This window comes from Mustela nigripes, chromosome 17, assembly GCF_022355385.1.
Source record: "Mustela nigripes isolate SB6536 chromosome 17, MUSNIG.SB6536, whole genome shotgun sequence".
Lineage (NCBI taxonomy): Eukaryota > Metazoa > Chordata > Mammalia > Carnivora > Mustelidae > Mustela > Mustela nigripes.
Genome location: NC_081573.1, coordinates 29,960,836 through 29,980,042, shown reverse-complemented (window position 1 = coordinate 29,980,042; position 19,207 = coordinate 29,960,836). Strand labels below are relative to the sequence as shown.

The 19,207-nt window shown below is 44.9% G+C and overlaps 1 protein-coding gene across 6 annotated transcripts in view; it reads right to left on the bottom strand.

Annotated features, from left to right (window-relative positions):
• The window catches only part of CHD9 (chromodomain helicase DNA binding protein 9), a 222,708-nt gene that overhangs the window by 174,112 nt on the left and 29,389 nt on the right, over positions 1 to 19,207 (bottom strand). The window lies entirely within an intron of this gene.

The following is a 19,207-nucleotide window of genomic DNA, read 5'->3' as shown; positions in this document are numbered from 1 at the left end:
AATGAAGTGTGAATTCTACGGTAAGTGAATACTACCCCAATAAGGCTATTTTAAAAAGTGATGCCTAGCCAGCAACTTCCAACTTTTTATATAAGTATTATATACATTAAATCCATATATATGGACTGCGTGTATATATATTCACTTAACCATATGTATGAACACATGTTGAGACAAAAGGAACAGATATATATACATATATATATATTTTTTAATATTTTACTTATTTATTTGACAGAGAGAGCATGAGCAGGGGGAGCAGTAGAGGGAGAAGCAGACTCCCTGCTGAGCAGGGAGCCTGATACGGGGCTTGATCCTGGGACTCCAGGATCATAACCTGTGCCCAAGATAGACGCTTAACGGACTGAGCCCCCCAGGCATGCCAGGAACAGATACATTTTACTTACTTTTATCAAATTAGTTAAGCAGCGAATAATTTTTTAAGTCTGAAGATTGCTGATAGTGGCACTGTTATTTCTCATATTGTGCTTGCCAGTACTGTGACTTTAGTATAATTTACTTAATTTCCATGCATTTAAATACCTACACCATATATCTGTACGAGGCTGGGTGCAGGGTCAATTATGAGAGATATTTATATATCCCTATATAAGTAATAAATTATTAATAATAAATGTGTCATATAATAAATATGAAAAATATGTGTATAAAATATCTTCTCGCTCATCTTTAGCAACATTCACTTACAGGCTGAGGCACTAAAGAAAATGTTCTTTCAAAAAAAAAAAAAAAGAAAATATTCTTTCACAGACCGATGATAAGTACTTCTAAAGGCTATGGTATGCTTTTTTAACCTTTCACTCATTTTATGTTGATTTACATTTTTATTTAAATATTTTATGCCCCCTGATATTATAGACTATAACATAATGTCCACCTTTCTGCAATAATGAGTAGTAGCTTGAAGGGGTCAGACACTTTTCCAGTCCAGGAAAAGAATCTTGAGAGGAACTTTAGTTGGTTCAGCAGTGAGCAAAAACTAACTTCACATTATCCTCTGAGAGTTGCGAAATCTCCTTAACTCAGTGAAGAACAGAGGTTCTTTTTAGGGCAGGAGTGAAGGACATCACTAGAAAGCTCTTTAACCTTCTTTTCAGGCTCTTGTTCAAGCAAATAGAAAAGAAAGGTAGGTAAGCTTTCAGCCGTAGCTTAAAGCACCTTAAAGCTCATTTGAAAGCGAGTTTTGCACTGTTTTCAAATCTGGAGGCTGCTGCTAATAACAATATTCAAAGGATATGTTCAGCCAGGCAGCCAATTTTCACACTCCTGCTCTTGAGGCCTATCTGTTTAATCTGGGACAGATTGTAGGGCCTGTAAGTTTGATCTAGTTTATTCCCGTGTTTAGCCAGGAATATATTTCAAAGTACGATCCTGCCTGACAGTTCAGATCTTCCACTGGTCTGCTTTCACAAACAGTTGCTTGTCCTAATCTTAAAAGGTCTTCAGGAGAAAAGAGGTTTTGCTGTTTTCCTTGCTCTTCCTTGAGCATCTCCTTCCCTTTCTTTGTGAGTCTGCTTCTCTTTGGGGAAGGTAAGCACTCCTGGAGGAGTTACTTCTAAATCAAGTCTGGAGAGATCAAATGCGTGCAATGCAGCTGCTACTTGAAAAATGAGTTCATTCAACAAATATTCCAAGAGTGTCTATAAAGTGTCAGGCCCAGGGCTGGGTGCTGGGAAGACAATGAATGAGACAGAGATGGTCCTCTGGCCTCATGGCCATCACATTCTGTGATGTAAATACCCACTAATTAATTCTTTTTATTAACTTTGGTAATACTTAACCTTCATTTACAGGTATCATAATTGTTGTGCTTAAAAAAAAAAATGTGTGATCTGTACCATATAACCGAAGGATTGGTGGAAACCAGAGACTTTAAGATGTCTAATCAACTAGTTTGCTTTATAGGCATTAGGGAAATCTTATTTCAAGAAAAAACCATCCTAATGCAATTTAAATCCATCTTGTCTTGTTTAAGCTCCAAAAAAGAGAAACTTGTACCAGGTTCCCTCTGAATTTTTCTTGACTTGTTTTGCTCCATCCGTACTAGCCATGACTATGATGTCACCTTCTTTCCATGATCCCACTAGCCGAGTTTCATGGTCCTACTTATGCCATGGGAAGAGCTTATAAAACTCACATTGTTAGAAATAAAAGAAATCCTTTAACAATTGCCATAATCTTTTTTTTTTCTTTAAATAACTGGGTAAGATTTCCCTTGCCTCATAAGAATTTAAGAAGGGCTATCATTCCCATTAAGATCATCTTTTAAAGTACTTCTATTTTATCAAGGCATCATTATGATCTCTTATGCAAAAGCATTTGGAAATTATTGGAATTCTTGGACGTTTGGGTTGAGGATATATATTAATTATAGTTATTTTCTTTGCATTGAACCCCATGGTTTGTTTTATGGAGGCTGAGTAACGACATGTCAACCCTGAAAATTAATTCCAGGTTATATGATTGAAAAGACAATTTAAATTTAATAGCAGAGAGACCTCAAAAAGTTAAAAATCAGTGTTGGGGTGCTTGGCTGGCTCAGTCTGTGAAACATGGGACTCTTGATCTCTGGGGTCACGAGTTTGGGTCCCACGGTGGGTGTAGAGATCACTAAAATAAATAAATAAATAAATAAATAAATAAGCAAGCGAGCGAGCGAGCAAGCGAGCAAGCAGGCAAGCTTTAAAAATAAACTAGTGCAGCTCTTTTCTCTGCTTGCCATTAGGTGTTAAGAAGTTAGTTAGCTTGCACAATTTACGTAGAAGTCTTGTGTGAAAACGAGGATGGGAGCCGGTCTGTGTTTCTTTCTTTCTTTCTTTTTTTTTTTTTTAATTTATTTGACAGAGAGAGATCACAAGTAGGTAGAGAGGCAGGCAGAGAGAGAAAGAGAGGGAAGCAGGCTCCCTGCTGAGCAGAGAGCCCTATGTGGGACTCGATCCCAGGACCCTGAGATCATGACCCGAGCTGAAGGCAGCTGCCTAATCCACTAAGCCACCCAGGTGCCCCCAGGTCTGTTTCTTAACACAAGAAAGTCATAGGAATAGTTAGGTCTCCTATGGGCACACAGTTGATGTCTCCAGCTTTCCACATATCAGACAAACATTCTGTCTTCCAGAAAGTTCAGTTAGGTAGAGGCCCCAAAAATACTGTTGTCAGAGAACCGGATGTGTTCTGAAACGAGGCGAGTTCTGCCACACCGACAGGGCGCACTCAGGTGATGGTGAGCAACAAGACACAAGAGTGAAGAATGAGGCCAGATCCTCTGGATATCAAATGTACAATTGAAATTTTTTCCTTTTCATAGCTTATCTCAGCGGCATGTAGGACTGCCGAATTTTTTTCTCATACTCAGCAATTTTTGGCTAATACCGCGGAGCCCTCTCTGTCCAACACACAGTACCCTGGCTCCTGGAGGATACTTCTCTTTGTGTTTCCTTGGCAGAATGTGTCCTATTTGGCAAGAACATACTGAGTGGGGGGCACCTGGGTGGCTCAGTGGGTTAAAGCCTCTGCCTTTAACCTAAAGCTCAGGTCATGATCTCAGGGTCCTGGGATAGAGCCCCGCATCAGGCTCTCTGCTCAGCGGGGAGCCTGCTTCCCCCGCTCTCTCTGCCTGCCTCTCTGCCTACTTGTGTCTGTCTGTCAAATAAATAAATAAAATCTTAAAAAAAAATCCAAAAAACCAAAAACAGCATACTGAGTGATCTGTGTGAACTCTCTGAAATGTTGGGCTGGCTCACTGACTGCCCCTCCTCTTTCTAGATAAAAGAAAGTGACTGCAGTCTTTTCTCTTCCTCAAACACACCACCCTCCTTGTCTCGGGACCTTTTCACCTTCTATTCCCTCTGCCTTATCCCTGGTTCCCCTTAGGTCCTACAGAAATGGCTTCTCAGAGAGGCCTTCCTTGACCCCCTAGTCACAGTCTGCTTCCTTCTTAACATGTATCACCGTCCTGTTTGCGTGTTTATTTAATTTGTCTCCACCCAGTAGAAAGCAAGCATCTGTTGGCAGAGACAGGCTGTCTTGCTGCTCCTGGAAGAATTCTCAGCACCTAGAACACAGGTGCTCAGTAAGTGGGTATTTTATTACGGAATGAACTGTTGACCCAACATACCTATAATGTGCTAACAGAATAAATTGCTGTCACTGGGGATTATCCCATCTGGTTTTGAACAAGACACTGGAAGCCTCTATCACAGATTCTCAAATCTTTCTGTGTATTAGAATCACCTGGGAGGAGCACCTGGGTGGCTCAGTCAGTTAAGTATCTGCCTCCGGCTCAGGTCATGATCTCAAGGTCCTGGGATGGAGCCCTCAGGGAACCAGCTTCTTCCTCTTCCTCTGCTCCGCCCTGCTGCTTGTGCTCTCTTTCTCTCTCTCAAATAAATAAATACAATCTTTAAAAAAAAAAAAATCACCTGGGAAACTTAAAAATGACCTTTGCTTAGATCTTGCCCTGAATGACGGGTGATGAGTCTCAGGCATTAGCATGTTTGAAAAGCTCTTTGTATAACTACTTGTGTCACCAAGGCAGCAAAGAAGGGCTGTAAGTGACATGGAACTGAATGGTTACCTGACTACCAAGGTCTCATCCTCTAGGTGACAGGGTTACCTCTGTCTATGGCAACCCAAAGTGTTCTTCAGACGACTCTGTATCTTCTAAATACAGGGCTCATTATCACAGAGGGGCAGAATTAGGCACAAACCATTTGAAAAATGAACCTGTAAGGAAAGAGAAAAGGCATCCAAGTAATCGAGGTGCATCTCTTAGGATCTGCTCTGAAAACCTCCTAGCAAAGGGAGCAAGTTCCAGCGCACACCTTTTTTCCTTCAAAAAAGAAAGCTACACACACAAACCCCTTCACTTAGCTCTAGAAGTCGCCGGCAATCAAGCAATCAAGTATCAGAGCAAACAAAAAACAATGCTCCCAGAAGAGGGAACTATCCAAATTTCATTCTCTTCTCTGGAGGAATCAGAGGCCAGGTAGTAGTAGGTTCAGAAACAGTTGCCCATATTTTTTTTAAGGTTTTATTTATTTATTTGACAGAGAGAGAGGGATCACATGTAGGCAGAGAGGCAGATGGTGGGGGGGGCGGGGCGGGAAGAAGCAGGCTCCCCGCTGAGTAGAGAGTCCAATTCGGGGTTCCATCCCAGGAGGACCCTGAGATCATGACCTGAGCCTTAAGTGGCTTAACCCACTGGGCCACCCAGGCGCCCCAGTTGCCCATAGTTTTCGTAATGGCAAACTCTAAACTTTAAGACCTTATTTATGATTGGGACCTCCACTTTTTTTTTTAATGGAAAAACGGTTTTTTGCATCAAGCCATTCAATTAAGAAAGAGGCTTTTTTCCTTTATTTTTCAAAAATCACCATCAGAAATGTTAACATAAACGAGGTCAATGCTGAAAGTCCATCGGTTTCCCCTCCAGTGAGAAAAGCCAAATGACTCTAATAAAATGGAGAGGACACATGATTAGAAGTAGGAATATTTATTCTCTTGCCACTGGCCAAGAGAATAAATGATCAGCAATTTTTTTCCTGCCCATAAGATGAGAATCAAGAATCATAACACCTCTGGTGTCTGTTTCCATTGTTGTTTTTTCATAAACATTCCCTGGAAATGTTACAGTGTGCAAAGGAAAATTACTGGTCTTCTGTCTTGCAGGTGAGCTTTTAAGAAAAAAAAAATTCCAGTGGTTACAGTAATTAGAAACACTAATCTAGGTTATACTATGTGCCCAGCAAAGTGCTTAACAAAAACATAACAAAACAAAAACTGTATACAATCAATGCTTGCCTTGTGCCACACTCTTGGCACACACCGGCTACTAGGGAAACTGAATCCATTAGACCAGAACGGTAGGTAGATCAACAAACAGGGAAAGCCATTTCCTTTGCAGCAGGGGAAAGGGGAAACTCGGCTCAGCCAAACACAGAAATAACTCTGAAAAATCCACTTATTCATCCCCAAAGGTCTATTTCCACCCCCAGATCTAAATTTTTTTCATTTCCCAATGGTGATGTTGAGACCGTGGAAGAGACTATTCAAATTCAGAGACTCTCCAGTCAGTCAAGATTAGGACAGCAAACTTGAGTAATTTTGAGTTCAACAAGCTTCCACTCAAGGTTTTCAGTAGATGAGAGGCTCTGGGAAGGTGGAAAATTGACAGCAGTTTTGCAGTTGATCCTAGGACAGCTTAAAACACCCAGAACCCCTGCCTCCTAATTTCTCAAGGCTAGAAACAACCTTCGGTAGATTATCTGGCTGAGAATTTGCTGGGACAGGTATGGGTTGAAAACCTGTGTGATCCAGGTAAATCTTGAACCTTATCTCCCCTTAGCTTCCTGATTCATCAGTAAAACAGAAACAAAAATATCTCCTTTGCAGGGTTAATAATCTGAACCTTAGTGGTGATATCCACAAAGTTAGTACCTATTAGGTTATCAGTAAATTATGGCTCATTTTTGAAAGTCAGCTGAGTGATTTTCAAACTTGTGAAAGGTTGATGTATTTGCCAAATCGTGTGAAGCAGGGAAAGTTTTTCAGTAGCAAATACGACTGTATTGTACACGATCAAGATAATATCACAAAAAGCACACATCTGTTCACCAAAACCAAGAAAGAAAATCCCCCCCAAGCAAGCTATTGAGTTGGGTAATGTGTCAGACTCTCCCCTCTAATATTTGTTGGCTACCTGTTGATTTGATTTATGCCCAAGGTTGGAGCCAGCAGCGGCAACTGTAACCAGACAAGCAGTGGTAGGCAGAGGGAGGAAAGAACTATCCTTCTGGTGAGCGGCAGCCCTCCATAGTGCAAACCTCTACTGATAACGCTTTATACTAGAGCTGATAAACTAATTCGGCGATTTTGAAGCTTTTTTGAAAGCAGGAAAACTCTTTCTTCAAAATGTTTAATTTTTTTTTTATTTTTGGCAGAATCTCAAGATGTAAAACACAGAAAAAGCAGAAGCCCCAAAGAGAAAACAGAACAAAGGCTGAACTGTCTTTCTGCAAGCCCTGGGATCCTTCCAACCTTCCCCACCCCTCACAGGCATTTCTGAAGTCTTCCTGGGCTTGGAGGGACATACTTTGAAAACCCTTAAATCCAGCCCCTCATTCTGCAGATGAAGAGATGAAACCCTGAGAGGCTGAGACCTACCAAGTTTGCACAGTGAGTTTGTGCGAGAACCAACATTTGGACCAAAGCCTGTGGCTTGTCAAAGCTTAGCATTTTCTCCCTGCACTAGGACTACTCAGATGGAATTAGTTTTTCCAGAATAACCCATTGGGTTAAATAGATGAGGGTGAACCTTGATAAAGGGGTCCACTTGGCAGAAGTCAACTCCCTAAAAAATGTACCTTCTCAAACTGTCAGGTTGATCAGATGTCCCACCTTTGCCCACCTTTCCTATCATGTTCCACAAGGCACCAAAATTATCTGTTTTGTAGTAGAGATTAAGAAATTAGCCTACATATTCCCCCTCTCCCTCTGCCTGCCTCTCTGCTTGTGATCTCTCTCTCTAATAAATAAATAAAATATTTTTAAAAAAAGGGGAGTGGGGCGGCTGGGTGGCTCAGTGGGTTAAGCCTCTGCCTTCAGTTCAGGTCATGATCTTAGGGTCCTGGGATCAAGCCCTGCATCCGGCTCTCTGCTTAGCAGGGAGCCTGCTTGCCCCTCTCTCTGCCTGCCTCTCTGCCTGCTTGTGATCCCTGTCAAATAAATAAATAAGATCTTAAAAAAAAAAAAAAAAAGAAAAGAAAAGAAAAAAAAAATTGGCCTGCACAGTGTATCCCACTATCTTGAATTAGTTGCCAACATTTATTTATTTATTTATTTATTTTTTTAAAAGATTTTATTTATTTATTTTACAGAGAGAAATCACAAGTAGATGGAGAGGCAGGCAGAGAGAGAGAGAGAGGGGGAAGCAGGCTCCCTGCTGAGCAGAGAGCCCGATGCGGGGCTCGATCCCAGGACCCTGAGATCATGACCTGAGCCGAAGGCAGCGGCTTAACCCACTGAGCCACCCAGGCGCCCCCCAACATTTATTTTTTGTTTTTTATTTTATTTATTTATTTGGCAGACAGAGATCACAAGTAGGCGGAGAGGCAGGCAGAGAGTTGCCAACATTTAAAAATCAGAAGGTCCTATCTAAAAATCTGAATTTCCACCTTCTATTGAGACTGAGAAATTCTAGCAACACTGAGCTCTCCAACTCAGTTGATCACATACCCAGGAGCTGAAGGGAGGCATGTGCTCTCCCATTTGTTGTAGTCCCCACTGGTCCCCACTACTTGTGCCCACTGCTGTTTGTTCCCTCTAGGTGTTGGAGTTTGTGACCCACGGTCTTCTATTGCTTACTACGGCTACAGAAGCAGTTTTGAGGACTGAGCTTATGGCAACCATGGTAAACTTAGGACACAGCGATAGGGGACAATCTCATTCAAAAGATGAGGTGGGTGTCATCATAAATGATGCTGCTTTCCTGCACTGACTAAAGAGGAAACGTTCACAGTTTCCTGACTCATTTATTTTCCGCGGGCTGTTAAATTAACCATAGACTAATAGAGTTACAAGTCCCAGAGCCGCTTTCCCATGTGTCCCTAGTTACAGCACAACGCCAAATGCTCCAAGCCCCTCAGAAGCTGCACTATTAAACCCCACATCAGTCTGTTCCTGAATCCCAGGCCACCTCACTCACCACCACGGTGAGAAGGAGCAGGAGGAGGGCCCCAGGACCATTCCCGACATGGGGGGCCATGTGATTGCGGTAGGAGACAGGAAAGGGATCCAGTCCTGCTCTCCTGGCAGTGACAATCCACGTTCTCCCAGCAGGTTCTTACTTCCTCTCCACACTTCCCCAAATCTGTTACCTCCACACACACGTCCTCCGGTCCAATCACCTTGCCCTCCTCTCTCTTTAGTATTTATAAAAGTATCAGGTAAATTCACACAATGCTTTCTGAAGTTGGTAACTGTCTATTTTTACTTTAGCCTTTTAACGTAAAAGTGTGTATGATCGTTAACAGAATTTTAGGGATCGTGATTAGTAAGTGAAAAGGACATCTGGAGATTTAAAAGGCCTTCCTCTCAAATTAGTGCCATAGGGCTTATTTACTTGACCCAAAGGGCCACCTCTGTATCATTCCCTCCTCCAGGACTTTGTTCAGACAGTACTTTCTCAGTGAGGCTGTCCCTAACCACCTTAAAATTGTGACCCTCCCCCCTCCATCCCACATTCCCTAGTGCCTTCCTTGCTTCATTCTTCTCCTTTATCACTTATGTCAGACGATGCACTTATCATATTCTACTAACTTTTCTCCTCTACCCTCACTAGCACATAAGCTCCATGGGGTAAGGCTTTCTGTCTGCCTTACCTCTTCAGCGCCAGGGTGGTGCCTGGTCTGTGTTAAATGCTCACTGAAGATTTGTTAAATAAAGGAACTGGTCAGGCCCAAGCCTCAGGGTGACAATTAACTTCAACAATCAACAGACACAAAGTAGGGATGCCTGAGTGGCTCAGTTGGTTGAGTGTCTGCCTTCGGCTCGGGTCATGATCCCAGGGTCCTGGGACTGCAACCAGCATTGGGCTCCCTGCTCAGCAGGGAACCTGCTTCTCCATCTGCCTGCCACTCCTCCTGCTTACGCAACCGTGCTTTCTCCTTCTCTCTCTGATAAATAAAATCTTTAATAAACACACACACACACACACAAAGTAGCACTTCTTGATGACAAGAGTGGCTGAATACTTAAAAGCTGGAAGGGACCTCAAAAGTTTGGACACTGTCTTTTCTTTATGTACACACATTTTGGAATGAACATATATACATTTCCTTTCTTAAATACTCTCAGAGATGAAACATAATCTTCTTTTTAAAAAGAAAATCTAGAATAGATGTAGGGTAGCCCATCTGGGAAGCAGGACACTAAACGAGATGACTTTTCTTCCCCCCCAAATGCGACAGTATACCCACACCATGGGTAAGGTGTGGGGTGTGATGGTGGGGAGTGTGCATGGGCGTATGTGTGTGTGTAGTGTGGCATTGTACCTTTAACTAGATCATGAACCTTTCTTCTTTTCCTCTGAGCTAACAGTGATGGAGCCCAGTTCTTCATCTGAACTGTGTCCTAGTAAATGCACGTAGTAAAACCTAATTTGAAAATGAAGCAGTGGGTGTTCCCTGCTACTTAAGCCTGCAGCACTACGTGTTCCAGCTGTCCTTGGGGAAAGAGCTATTTATTGTGGGGTGGGTTTTTTTTGCTGGTATTTATACCTTTTCACTCTGCTTCTTTGAATTCTTTGACCAGCACACTTGGGAAACTTCGTTTTATTTCCCAAATACAAACATTATGAAACCCGAACTTCTGGTTCAAGTGTTCTAACTGGGCACCAAGATCAGCGTGTAAATTGCCTGGTGGAGGGCGCCTGGGTGGCTCAGTGGATTAAGCCGCTGCCTTAGGCTCAGGTCATGATCTCAGGCTCCTGGGATCGAGTCCCGCATCGGGCTCTCTGCTCAGCAGGGAGCCTGCTTCCCTCTCTCTCTCTCTCTGGCTGCCTCTCTGTCTACTTGTGATTTCTCTCTGTCAAATAAATAAATCTTTAAAAAAAAAAAAAATTGCCCGGTGGATCCCAGACCAGCTCAGATTCAGCTCAGGCTGGCCAAGTGTATGCGCTCTGGGTGCTGATCTAACAGGCCAACATGCTGAGCGGAAGTGGGGTCAACACTGAGAAACAGGCCATTTCAGCAATCGAAGCTTGGATTTTGGAAAAATTCTCTTGGTAGACTCCTGGAAGGAGGGGCAGCCCCTTGAGGACTTCTATCTAACAAGGAAGGTATTTCCTCTGTGTGGGCTTAGCAAGAGTGGACGTACCATGAACTGGTATATAATAGGAGGGACGCTTCCGTGAGAAGGGAGGAACACAGAGTAGGTTAAGAATCAACAGATTTGGGGGCGTCTGAGTGGCTCAGTCTGTTGAGCACTGCCTTCAGCTCAGGTCATGATTCTAGGGTCCTGGGATTGAGCCCCACGTCATTGGGCTCCCTGCTCTGTGGGGAGCCTGCTTCTCCCTCTCTGCTCTCTCTAATAAATTAAATCTTTAAAAAAAAAAAGAGTCAACAGATTTGTGTTTCTTTTCTGACTCTACCTCAACACTTAACATAGGACCTTAATTTTTTTTTAAGATTTTATTTATTTATTAGAGAGAGAGAGCGGACACACAGAGAGGAGAGGGAGAGGGAGAAGCAAACTCCCTGCAGAGCAGGGAGCCCAGCATGGGGCTCGATCCCAGGACCCTGAGATCATGGCCTGAGTCAAAGGCAGACTGGGCCATCCAGGCACCCCCATCATATGACCTTAATTTTTGAAGTCTGAGTAGCTTCATTTATCAAATGGAATCATGATCACTGCCTTACCTACTTTTCTCGGCAGTAGGGAGGACCAAAAGACAAAAGTAGATACAAAGTATTTTTGAAACTATAAGGCACTAGAGAGCAGTGTGAGGTTAATAAACATGAGACAAAATATCTTTTGCTGCTGCTGCTGCTGCTGCTGATGTCAGAAGGGCAAATGTGTTCTTGAGGGTCAGACATATCAGAATGTTTTAGACTTAGCCCTTCATCTGCTGTGTGATGTAGGGCAAGCCCCAGGGCCTCTCTGAGCCTTAGCTTTTTCATTGCAAGATAGGATGAATGCTCCCTACTTAATGAGGCTGCTCTGAGAATTAGATGGGGCAATCTGTCTGAAATCCTGTGCACGCAGAGACCTCACAAGCATGAGCTCCATTCCCACGTACCCTAGATAATGAATCACGATCTCAATCAAGGGACTCTCCATTTGCTGTTTTACTTCATTCATCCAACTCTCTGTGTGATCTGCTCAATTCTTCTGTAAGTCTAAAACTGTTCTAAAAAGCAAAGTCTATTGATTTTGTTATTTATTGAGCATATGGGGCATAGTGATTGGGAAAGGGGGACTCTGGAGCCAGACTGCTTGATTCTGAATCACAGCTCTGCCACTTTCTAGCTGGATAATCTGGGGGAAAGGCTTCTAACAGCTCTGCACTTCAGTTCGTCCATCTGCAAGCACTATGTAAATTTGTGCTCTTAACATAAAACCATAATTACTAGACATTGTACTCAGGGGAATACAGGGGTGGACGAGGCAGTGTTTCAGCGAGTTGCTGTGCAATCACCTGCCATTATCTTCCATGGTCGGCTCAGAGAGGTTAAGTAACTCCAAGGCCACGGCAGCTGGTTAGTGAAGAAGACTCCGGAAAGAGTAGTCAGGACTACTGAGAGAATTCCAGATTGCAAGCCATTTCTCCTCTACTCCAGGCCGTGCAATCAGATTCAAGCCAGGAAACGGAAGAGTCCTGGGTCTACCAGAGGGGGATTCTGGAAGCTGGAACTGGTCCTGTAATTCTGCACATTGCTGACCTCTACCCTATTTCTACATCCCATTCCTTACAGTGCTGTTCTTGCCCAGGAAGATACGGATCTTCCTGCAAATTGCAGGCCTGGAGTTTATGGTGGAGATGACCTGAAGATACCACAGCCCCTACACCACTTGCATTTCTTTTGCGCTTATGAATCCTGAGCATGAACAAGGATTAGGTCTCTTGGAGACCTACCGAAAAGGGGGCAGATCCAGGTTTGGAGGTAGGGGTGCGGGCGGTGGGGGGGCTCTCAATACTGGGGGCTCTCCTTAGGAAAGGAATACATGAATTCAAAATGAGAGGCCAGGACTTGGAAGGGATACATGTAAGTGAAACGTCCTGAAGTTGGAGCATAATGAGCTTCCTGGTAATTCCAGCTCGACTCCTATAGTCACTGAACTTCCTTCGTTTCTCCCTCCACTCCATCCCTCTTCGACCCTTTGTCCTTCTATCCAGCTCACGAGCCCCAACTCCGACGACTAGTCTCTGCTGTGCACCAGGCAGCAACTTCATACGTTTACATTCTGATTTAAAAACAGGACTTGGCTCCGCTCTGCAGGTTTTTATCCAAGTCATGATACATGCATAGCTTTTCTTGATCTAAAAGAAGAAAACGATGTACAAGTAATCTGTGGGTGATGGGCAAACACACTACATGGGCTGTTAGACTTGGTAGACCCCACTCGATCTGGGGCTATGGTTTTCTATCTATGTTTGTAAACAGGGGCAGGCTCTTCTACGCCTGGGACATCCAACAAGTAAAACCATCCTCTCAGATGGGGAGTGGGGAGGAACTTAACAACCTAGAGAATGTCACATAGCTACGCATCATTCTGTATAATTGATATAATATTTTTACACATGGCACCTGATCTAAAGTGGTTTTATTTATACACCCAAAGACAGATTGGGGACTGAGGCTTAGAGTGACTTGCCGAGGTCACAGAGCTACTCGCTGGTAAAGTCAGGCTTTGAAGAATGACTCCAAGTTCAGTGCCCTTTCTAATTCGACAGGAACTGCAATTTTCACTTAATACCGCTTTGTACAGGCTTGATGCCCAAGGATGAGGCTTAACGTTTGATTCTGAACAGTTCCCTTTTAATGCTTTCCTACAGCTCCCCCCCCCCCCCCGCTGTTACCCCCACACTCAGAGGACACAAAGACTGCCCAGGCAACCACGGCACAAAGAACCCATAGACAAAGTCAGTAGAGGCCATTTTGTGGATAATCTGGGGACAAGAAAGTGTTCCCTGTTGGGAGGAACATTTTCTCAAAGGGGGTGATCTGGATGAGTCATCAAAGTTCATGCTACCATTTGCACTGTTTCCCACCTCTCCCCTTCCTTGTGGGCAGTGACGTCACTCAGCCCTGGAGGGAGACTATGTCTGTCCCCCACCTCTGGTCCCCAGCAGTCTGCTCAGTCAGGGCCTGGCCCGGAGCCATGGAGCCCAGCGCAGGAGGGGAAGAAGCGTGTCTCCCAGTGGCTGTCAGCTTTCCCAGCTAAGTCTCGCCACCCCTTCTTGCCTCTGCCCTGCACACACAGCCTCCAGCCGCCCGCCCGACTTTCCATTTTCAGGCCTGTCTGGTGCTGTTCTGGTTCTTGGAGTGGGACGACCCCGCCCGGGTGCCTTGTCTGCAGCCTGGGGCTGCCCCCAGCGACACTCGGGCTCTGTGCCCACTGGCCTGGCAGGCCCTCTCTCAGGACAATGAGAATCTGCTGTAATGGAGAGTTTGCAATATAGGTCAAGGTGCTCTCTGAAGGGCCCAGGGGAGGATCACCTGACTGGGAGGGGGGTGACTCAGCGGGAAGGGGGAGGGATGGGAACCGGAATCTCCTGGCCCGCAGGGCCTGCAGGAGGAGGTCAAGTTGTCTCTGGCTGGCTGGCTGTCAGGTCTGGCTGCCTGTCAGGGGAGGAAGGAGAAGCTGCTGGAGACAGGAGGAGGGGCAAATGACCTCCGGTGACCCACCTAGGGTGGCATCGAAATCCCTCCCGGAGTGGCCTGTTACCCTCCCTGTAGCTGACGCCACTCCCAGGTCAGTCTGCCTCTGTAGCTTGTAAAGACCTAATTAGACGCCTCTCTTGCCAAAGAGGGAAAGCAAATGAGCAGAGAACTCATCACTCCAGACTCCATCAACCCAACCCCGCCCCGCCCCGCCCCCCCACCCACCCCCCGTCAAAGTAACCAAAGCCACCGGCATCTCATACAAAGGCAGCCTTCCTTCCAGTGGCGATTCGGGGTTTCCCCCACCCCCCCCCAATTAATTCTGAATATGAGAATCACTAGCCCATTTTATTTGACGTCCCCACATGGCCGGGGGCCCCCTTGCACGGGGGCAGCCCTGGCCGTGCCTTTGCTGGAACAGCAGCTGCTCTGAACCTCACTTCCTCCGGCTCCAGCTGCAGGTTCTTCCAGGCCAAGCGGGGAGTTTCCTCCTTCTCGGGGCTTTCAGCTTGGCTTGCCTGGCCACCCTCACCTCCCACCCCCCAGCTGCTCACCGCCCTCTGCGGGTAGCGCTTCTGGGACTCCCTGGTTCCGTGAGTCAGAGCCAGACTGGAGACAGAAAGCAGGCTTCCTTTCCTAAATCAGCCTCCTGCCCCGCACGCCGCAGAGGGAAGCTATAATTACCCGCTTGGCTCGGCTCTGGGAACTGAGCCACAGACGCTGGACGAGGAGGGATGGCTCCTGAGCCATGCCCTTATCTGCCGCACCCCAGTCTGGAAAGAGGAGTAAGAGCCAGGGGTTCGAGCCTGTCGCACATCTGTCAGACACTCCGTGCGCCCGTAATGAGGTGCGCTGGACCTGGACGCCCATGTACACGGCTGGAAAAATCTCTACAGTCAAGCTGCCAGGAATTTCTCGTTTTGTTTTGTTTTGATGAGCCTCCTGCCTCGTTGCCAAACAGCCTCATTTGAGGCAGGCGGCTCGTGGTGGATGTTGGTGTTTTAAGAGATAAAGGAGAAGGCAATGAAACATTGTTTTGCACCTTTAGGAATGTTTTATCCTGCAGGTGTTTGGGCATGAAATCTCAGGCCTCCCAGGCTCAGAGAAAAGTTTGAAACCCGAAAACTGAAAAAATAATTGGCTCCAAAATGAAAAATAAAATGACAAAATAGCATGGGTTTGTTCACTCATTCACTCATTCACACACAAATCATTCATTCATTCACTCATTCATTCATTCACTCATTCATTCATTCACTCACTCATTCGCTCACTCATTCATTCATTCGCAGAAGCACACCCTGATTCCATTCACTCAACAAACATTTGCTGAGCTGCTGCTTTGTGCCAGGCTCAACCTAAGGCACTAGGGATACATAAGTACTAAACCCATTAAAGATACAGACAGAACTAAGTGGACAAATTCTCCTGCCCTGCACATCAATAGTACGATACAATATTTAGTAAATGATAAGGTCTGTTAGAGATAACAAGTGCGACTGACAAGAAAAACAATAGAACAACGATTTTGGGGGACTTGTCGGTAAAGGAGGACATTTCATGACATTTGAGAACAGTGAGAGTTCTCTGCCTGTGTGGAATGACTGCCAAGAATTTTAGCCAATCATAAATTCAATGAGTTATATTTGACTAGAGTAAAATTATAAAAATACTTAAGCTTTGTTTATAGGCAAAGTGTGTGTACATTTTAAATATACTTGATAGGAGAGAAAACAGGCTACAGCAGCTGACCCTGCCTCTGGTTATGGAAAGGTAAAAGCACCGTTCAAGAAGAACTGATCTGACACCTCTGATAGAATAGGTAAGGGCTTGGGTGTCAGATACCAAGGTTCGGATCCTGGCTCCATCCTATACTACTTGTGTGATTCTGGGAAAGATACTTAATATCAGTCTCTTGTCTTTCATAGGGGAGTAATAAAGAATCTACCTTGTAGGGTTTCTGGAACAATAAAATTGAGCTAATGAAAGTAAAGAAAGGTGTTTCTTAGCATAACACCTGGCACTTAGTAGGCACTCAGTAAATTTTTAAAAAAAGATTTTATTTATTTATTTGACAGAGATAGATCACAAGTAGGCAGAGAGAGGAGGAAGCAGGCTTCCTGCTGAGCAGAGAGCCCTATTCGGGGCTCGATCCCAAGACCCTGGGATCATGACCTGAGCAGAAGGCAGAGGCTTTAACCCACTGAGCCACCCACGAGCCCTGGTACTCGGTAAATGTTATCTCTTATTTTTGTTGTTGTTTTGATGGTGATAACAATGATAATGATGAGGTGCCAGGCCCTGTGTAGGCTACTGGGGACCCAGAGGTGACCAAGACAATGACATGATCCTAATCAGGAGAGGCTTTGCAAGCATACTGTGCTTTAAGAAATCCTCAAAGTTGGGGCGCCGGGGTGGCTCAGTGGGGATAAGCCTCTGCCTTCGGCTCGGGTCGTGATCTCAGGGTCCTGGGATCGAGCCCCACATCGGGCTCTCTGCTCAGCAGGGAGCCTGCTTTTCCCCCACCCCCACCTGCCTCTCTGCCTACTTGTGATCTGTCAAATAAATAAATAAATAAATCTTAAAAGAAAGAAAAGAAATCCTGAAAGCTCCCTTGTGGTTTAATCCCCACCTCAGCCCTGATCATTCTAAACCATACTTGGATAGCCAGTAAAAATAAACAGACCACAGTGAGATACCACTTAATAACATTTTGGTTGGAAACAGTTACAAAGTCTGATCATGCCAAGTGTTGGAGAGGATATGGATCAATAGGATCTTCATATATTTGTTGGTGTTGGGATTGTAAATTGCTACATTCACATGGTTTTCCAGGAGACATGTGCAAGAACGTTCAAAGTAGCGGAAAGCTGGTAACAACTCACATGTCCAGTAACAGAATAAATAAATACATATGGAATGTAATAGAGATGATTATAATAGGTATTATATTATATTATATAAGACAAATGGACCATAGCTCTACGATACAGTATGGATGAATTTTAGCAATATAATGAGAAAAAAATATTATGGTCTTCTGGAAGATTACCTACAGCAGAACGTTCTCTTAAGTAAGGTAAAAATATGAAATCTAAATCTATTATTTAGATTTTTATTATAGTCTTTTAGAAAACTATAATAAAGAAGATGATTTATTAGAAAAGCAAAGGAATGGTAAACTCAAGATTCAGGACGGAGGGCAGGTAGGCACCTGGGTGGCTCAGTAGTTAAGCATCTGACTCTCGGTTTTGGCTCAGGTTTTGATCTCAGGGTCCTGGGATGGAGACCTGGGATGGAGACCTGCGTCCGGCTCCACGCTCAGCACAGGATCTGCTTGGGATTCTCCCTCTCCCTGTCCCTCTACCCCTCCCCCTGCTCTCTCTCTCAATAAATAAATCAATAAATAAATCTTTCAAAAAAAAAAGATTCAAGATAGGGTGAGGGAAGCAAAGTGATGGAAAAGTCAGGAACACACAAAGAATTTGGTGGTGGGTACACAGGTCTTTACCTTATTATAATCAAATAAGTAAACAGATAAGTAATAAATAACCTTGTTCAAGATAAGTAATAACTTAAGATGAAAGAATGTCATTTATCAAAGATCATGAATAATCCTGTGTGCTTAGATTCAATAAGAAAGAAAACAGGGGGGTCGGGGTGGCTCAGTCCATTAAGTATCTGCCTTAGGCTCAGGTCATGCATGATCCCAACCTCTTGGGATCAAGCCTCGCCCACATCAGGCTCCCTGCTGGTGGGTGGGGCTGGGCTGCATCTCCCTCTGCCTGCCACTTTCCCTGCTTGCCTGTGCTCTCTCTCTCTGTCAAATAAATAAATAAAATCTTTAAAAAAAAAAAAAAAAACAGGGGCGCCTGGGTGGCTCAGTGGGTTAAAGCCTCTGCCTTCGGCTCAGGTCATGATCCCAGGGTCCTGGGATCGAGCCCCGCATCAGGCTCTCTGCTCACCAGGGAGCCTGCTTCCTCCTCTCTCTGCCTGCCTCTCTGCTTACTTGTGATTTCTGTCAAATAAATAAATAAAATCTTAAAAAAAAAAAAACAAATTTACTCTTGGGATAGATACAGAGATACCTTTGGAGGGTGTGGGCAGGTCAAGAGAGAGTGCAGGTAAAGGACTCTCAAGAAGTATTTCCATGAGGATTAGGCAGCGGTGGCCTTGGAGGTGGGGACCCCTTCCTTAGTCACATGTTGCTGTGCGGGTTCAGTACTAGACCCCATGATCAGAGGGTAGGCATGAGCTGTCACTGGGATGGGGTCCAGGAAAGGCCCTGGCTGAGCCCTACTGAGGTCATGGGTCTCTCCACACAAGGGCTGGCCCTCGCTGCCCTCTCCCTGGGATCTTTCCCAGGCTTACCCCTACCACTTTCCCCAAGACAGACTTCCCGTTCCTATACGTGATGTTCTCAGACAGCCCGACCAGGGTGGGCGTGGGGGGATGCTGGGTATGTTACAACCAGGGGTTCCAGGTGCTAACCCCAAGAAGATGCAATTTGCTCACTGAGCCCACAGTCCTGGCCATCCTCTCCTGCCTGGTGAGAACCCCATGGGGAAGTGCTCTCAGACCTCTGAGCTGCTGCTGTTATGGCCAGGCCCCACAGAATACAGCCTGGAGCAAGTGCTTTTCCTTTCCTTTTTTTTTTTTTTCTTCAGATTTTATTTGTTTATTCATCCATTTAGAGAGAGAGAGAGAGTGGGGGGAGGGGCAGAAGGAGAGAGAGAGACTCTCAAGCGGGTCCCCACACAGCCCGACGCGGGCTCAATCCCACAGCCCCGAGATCATAACCTGAG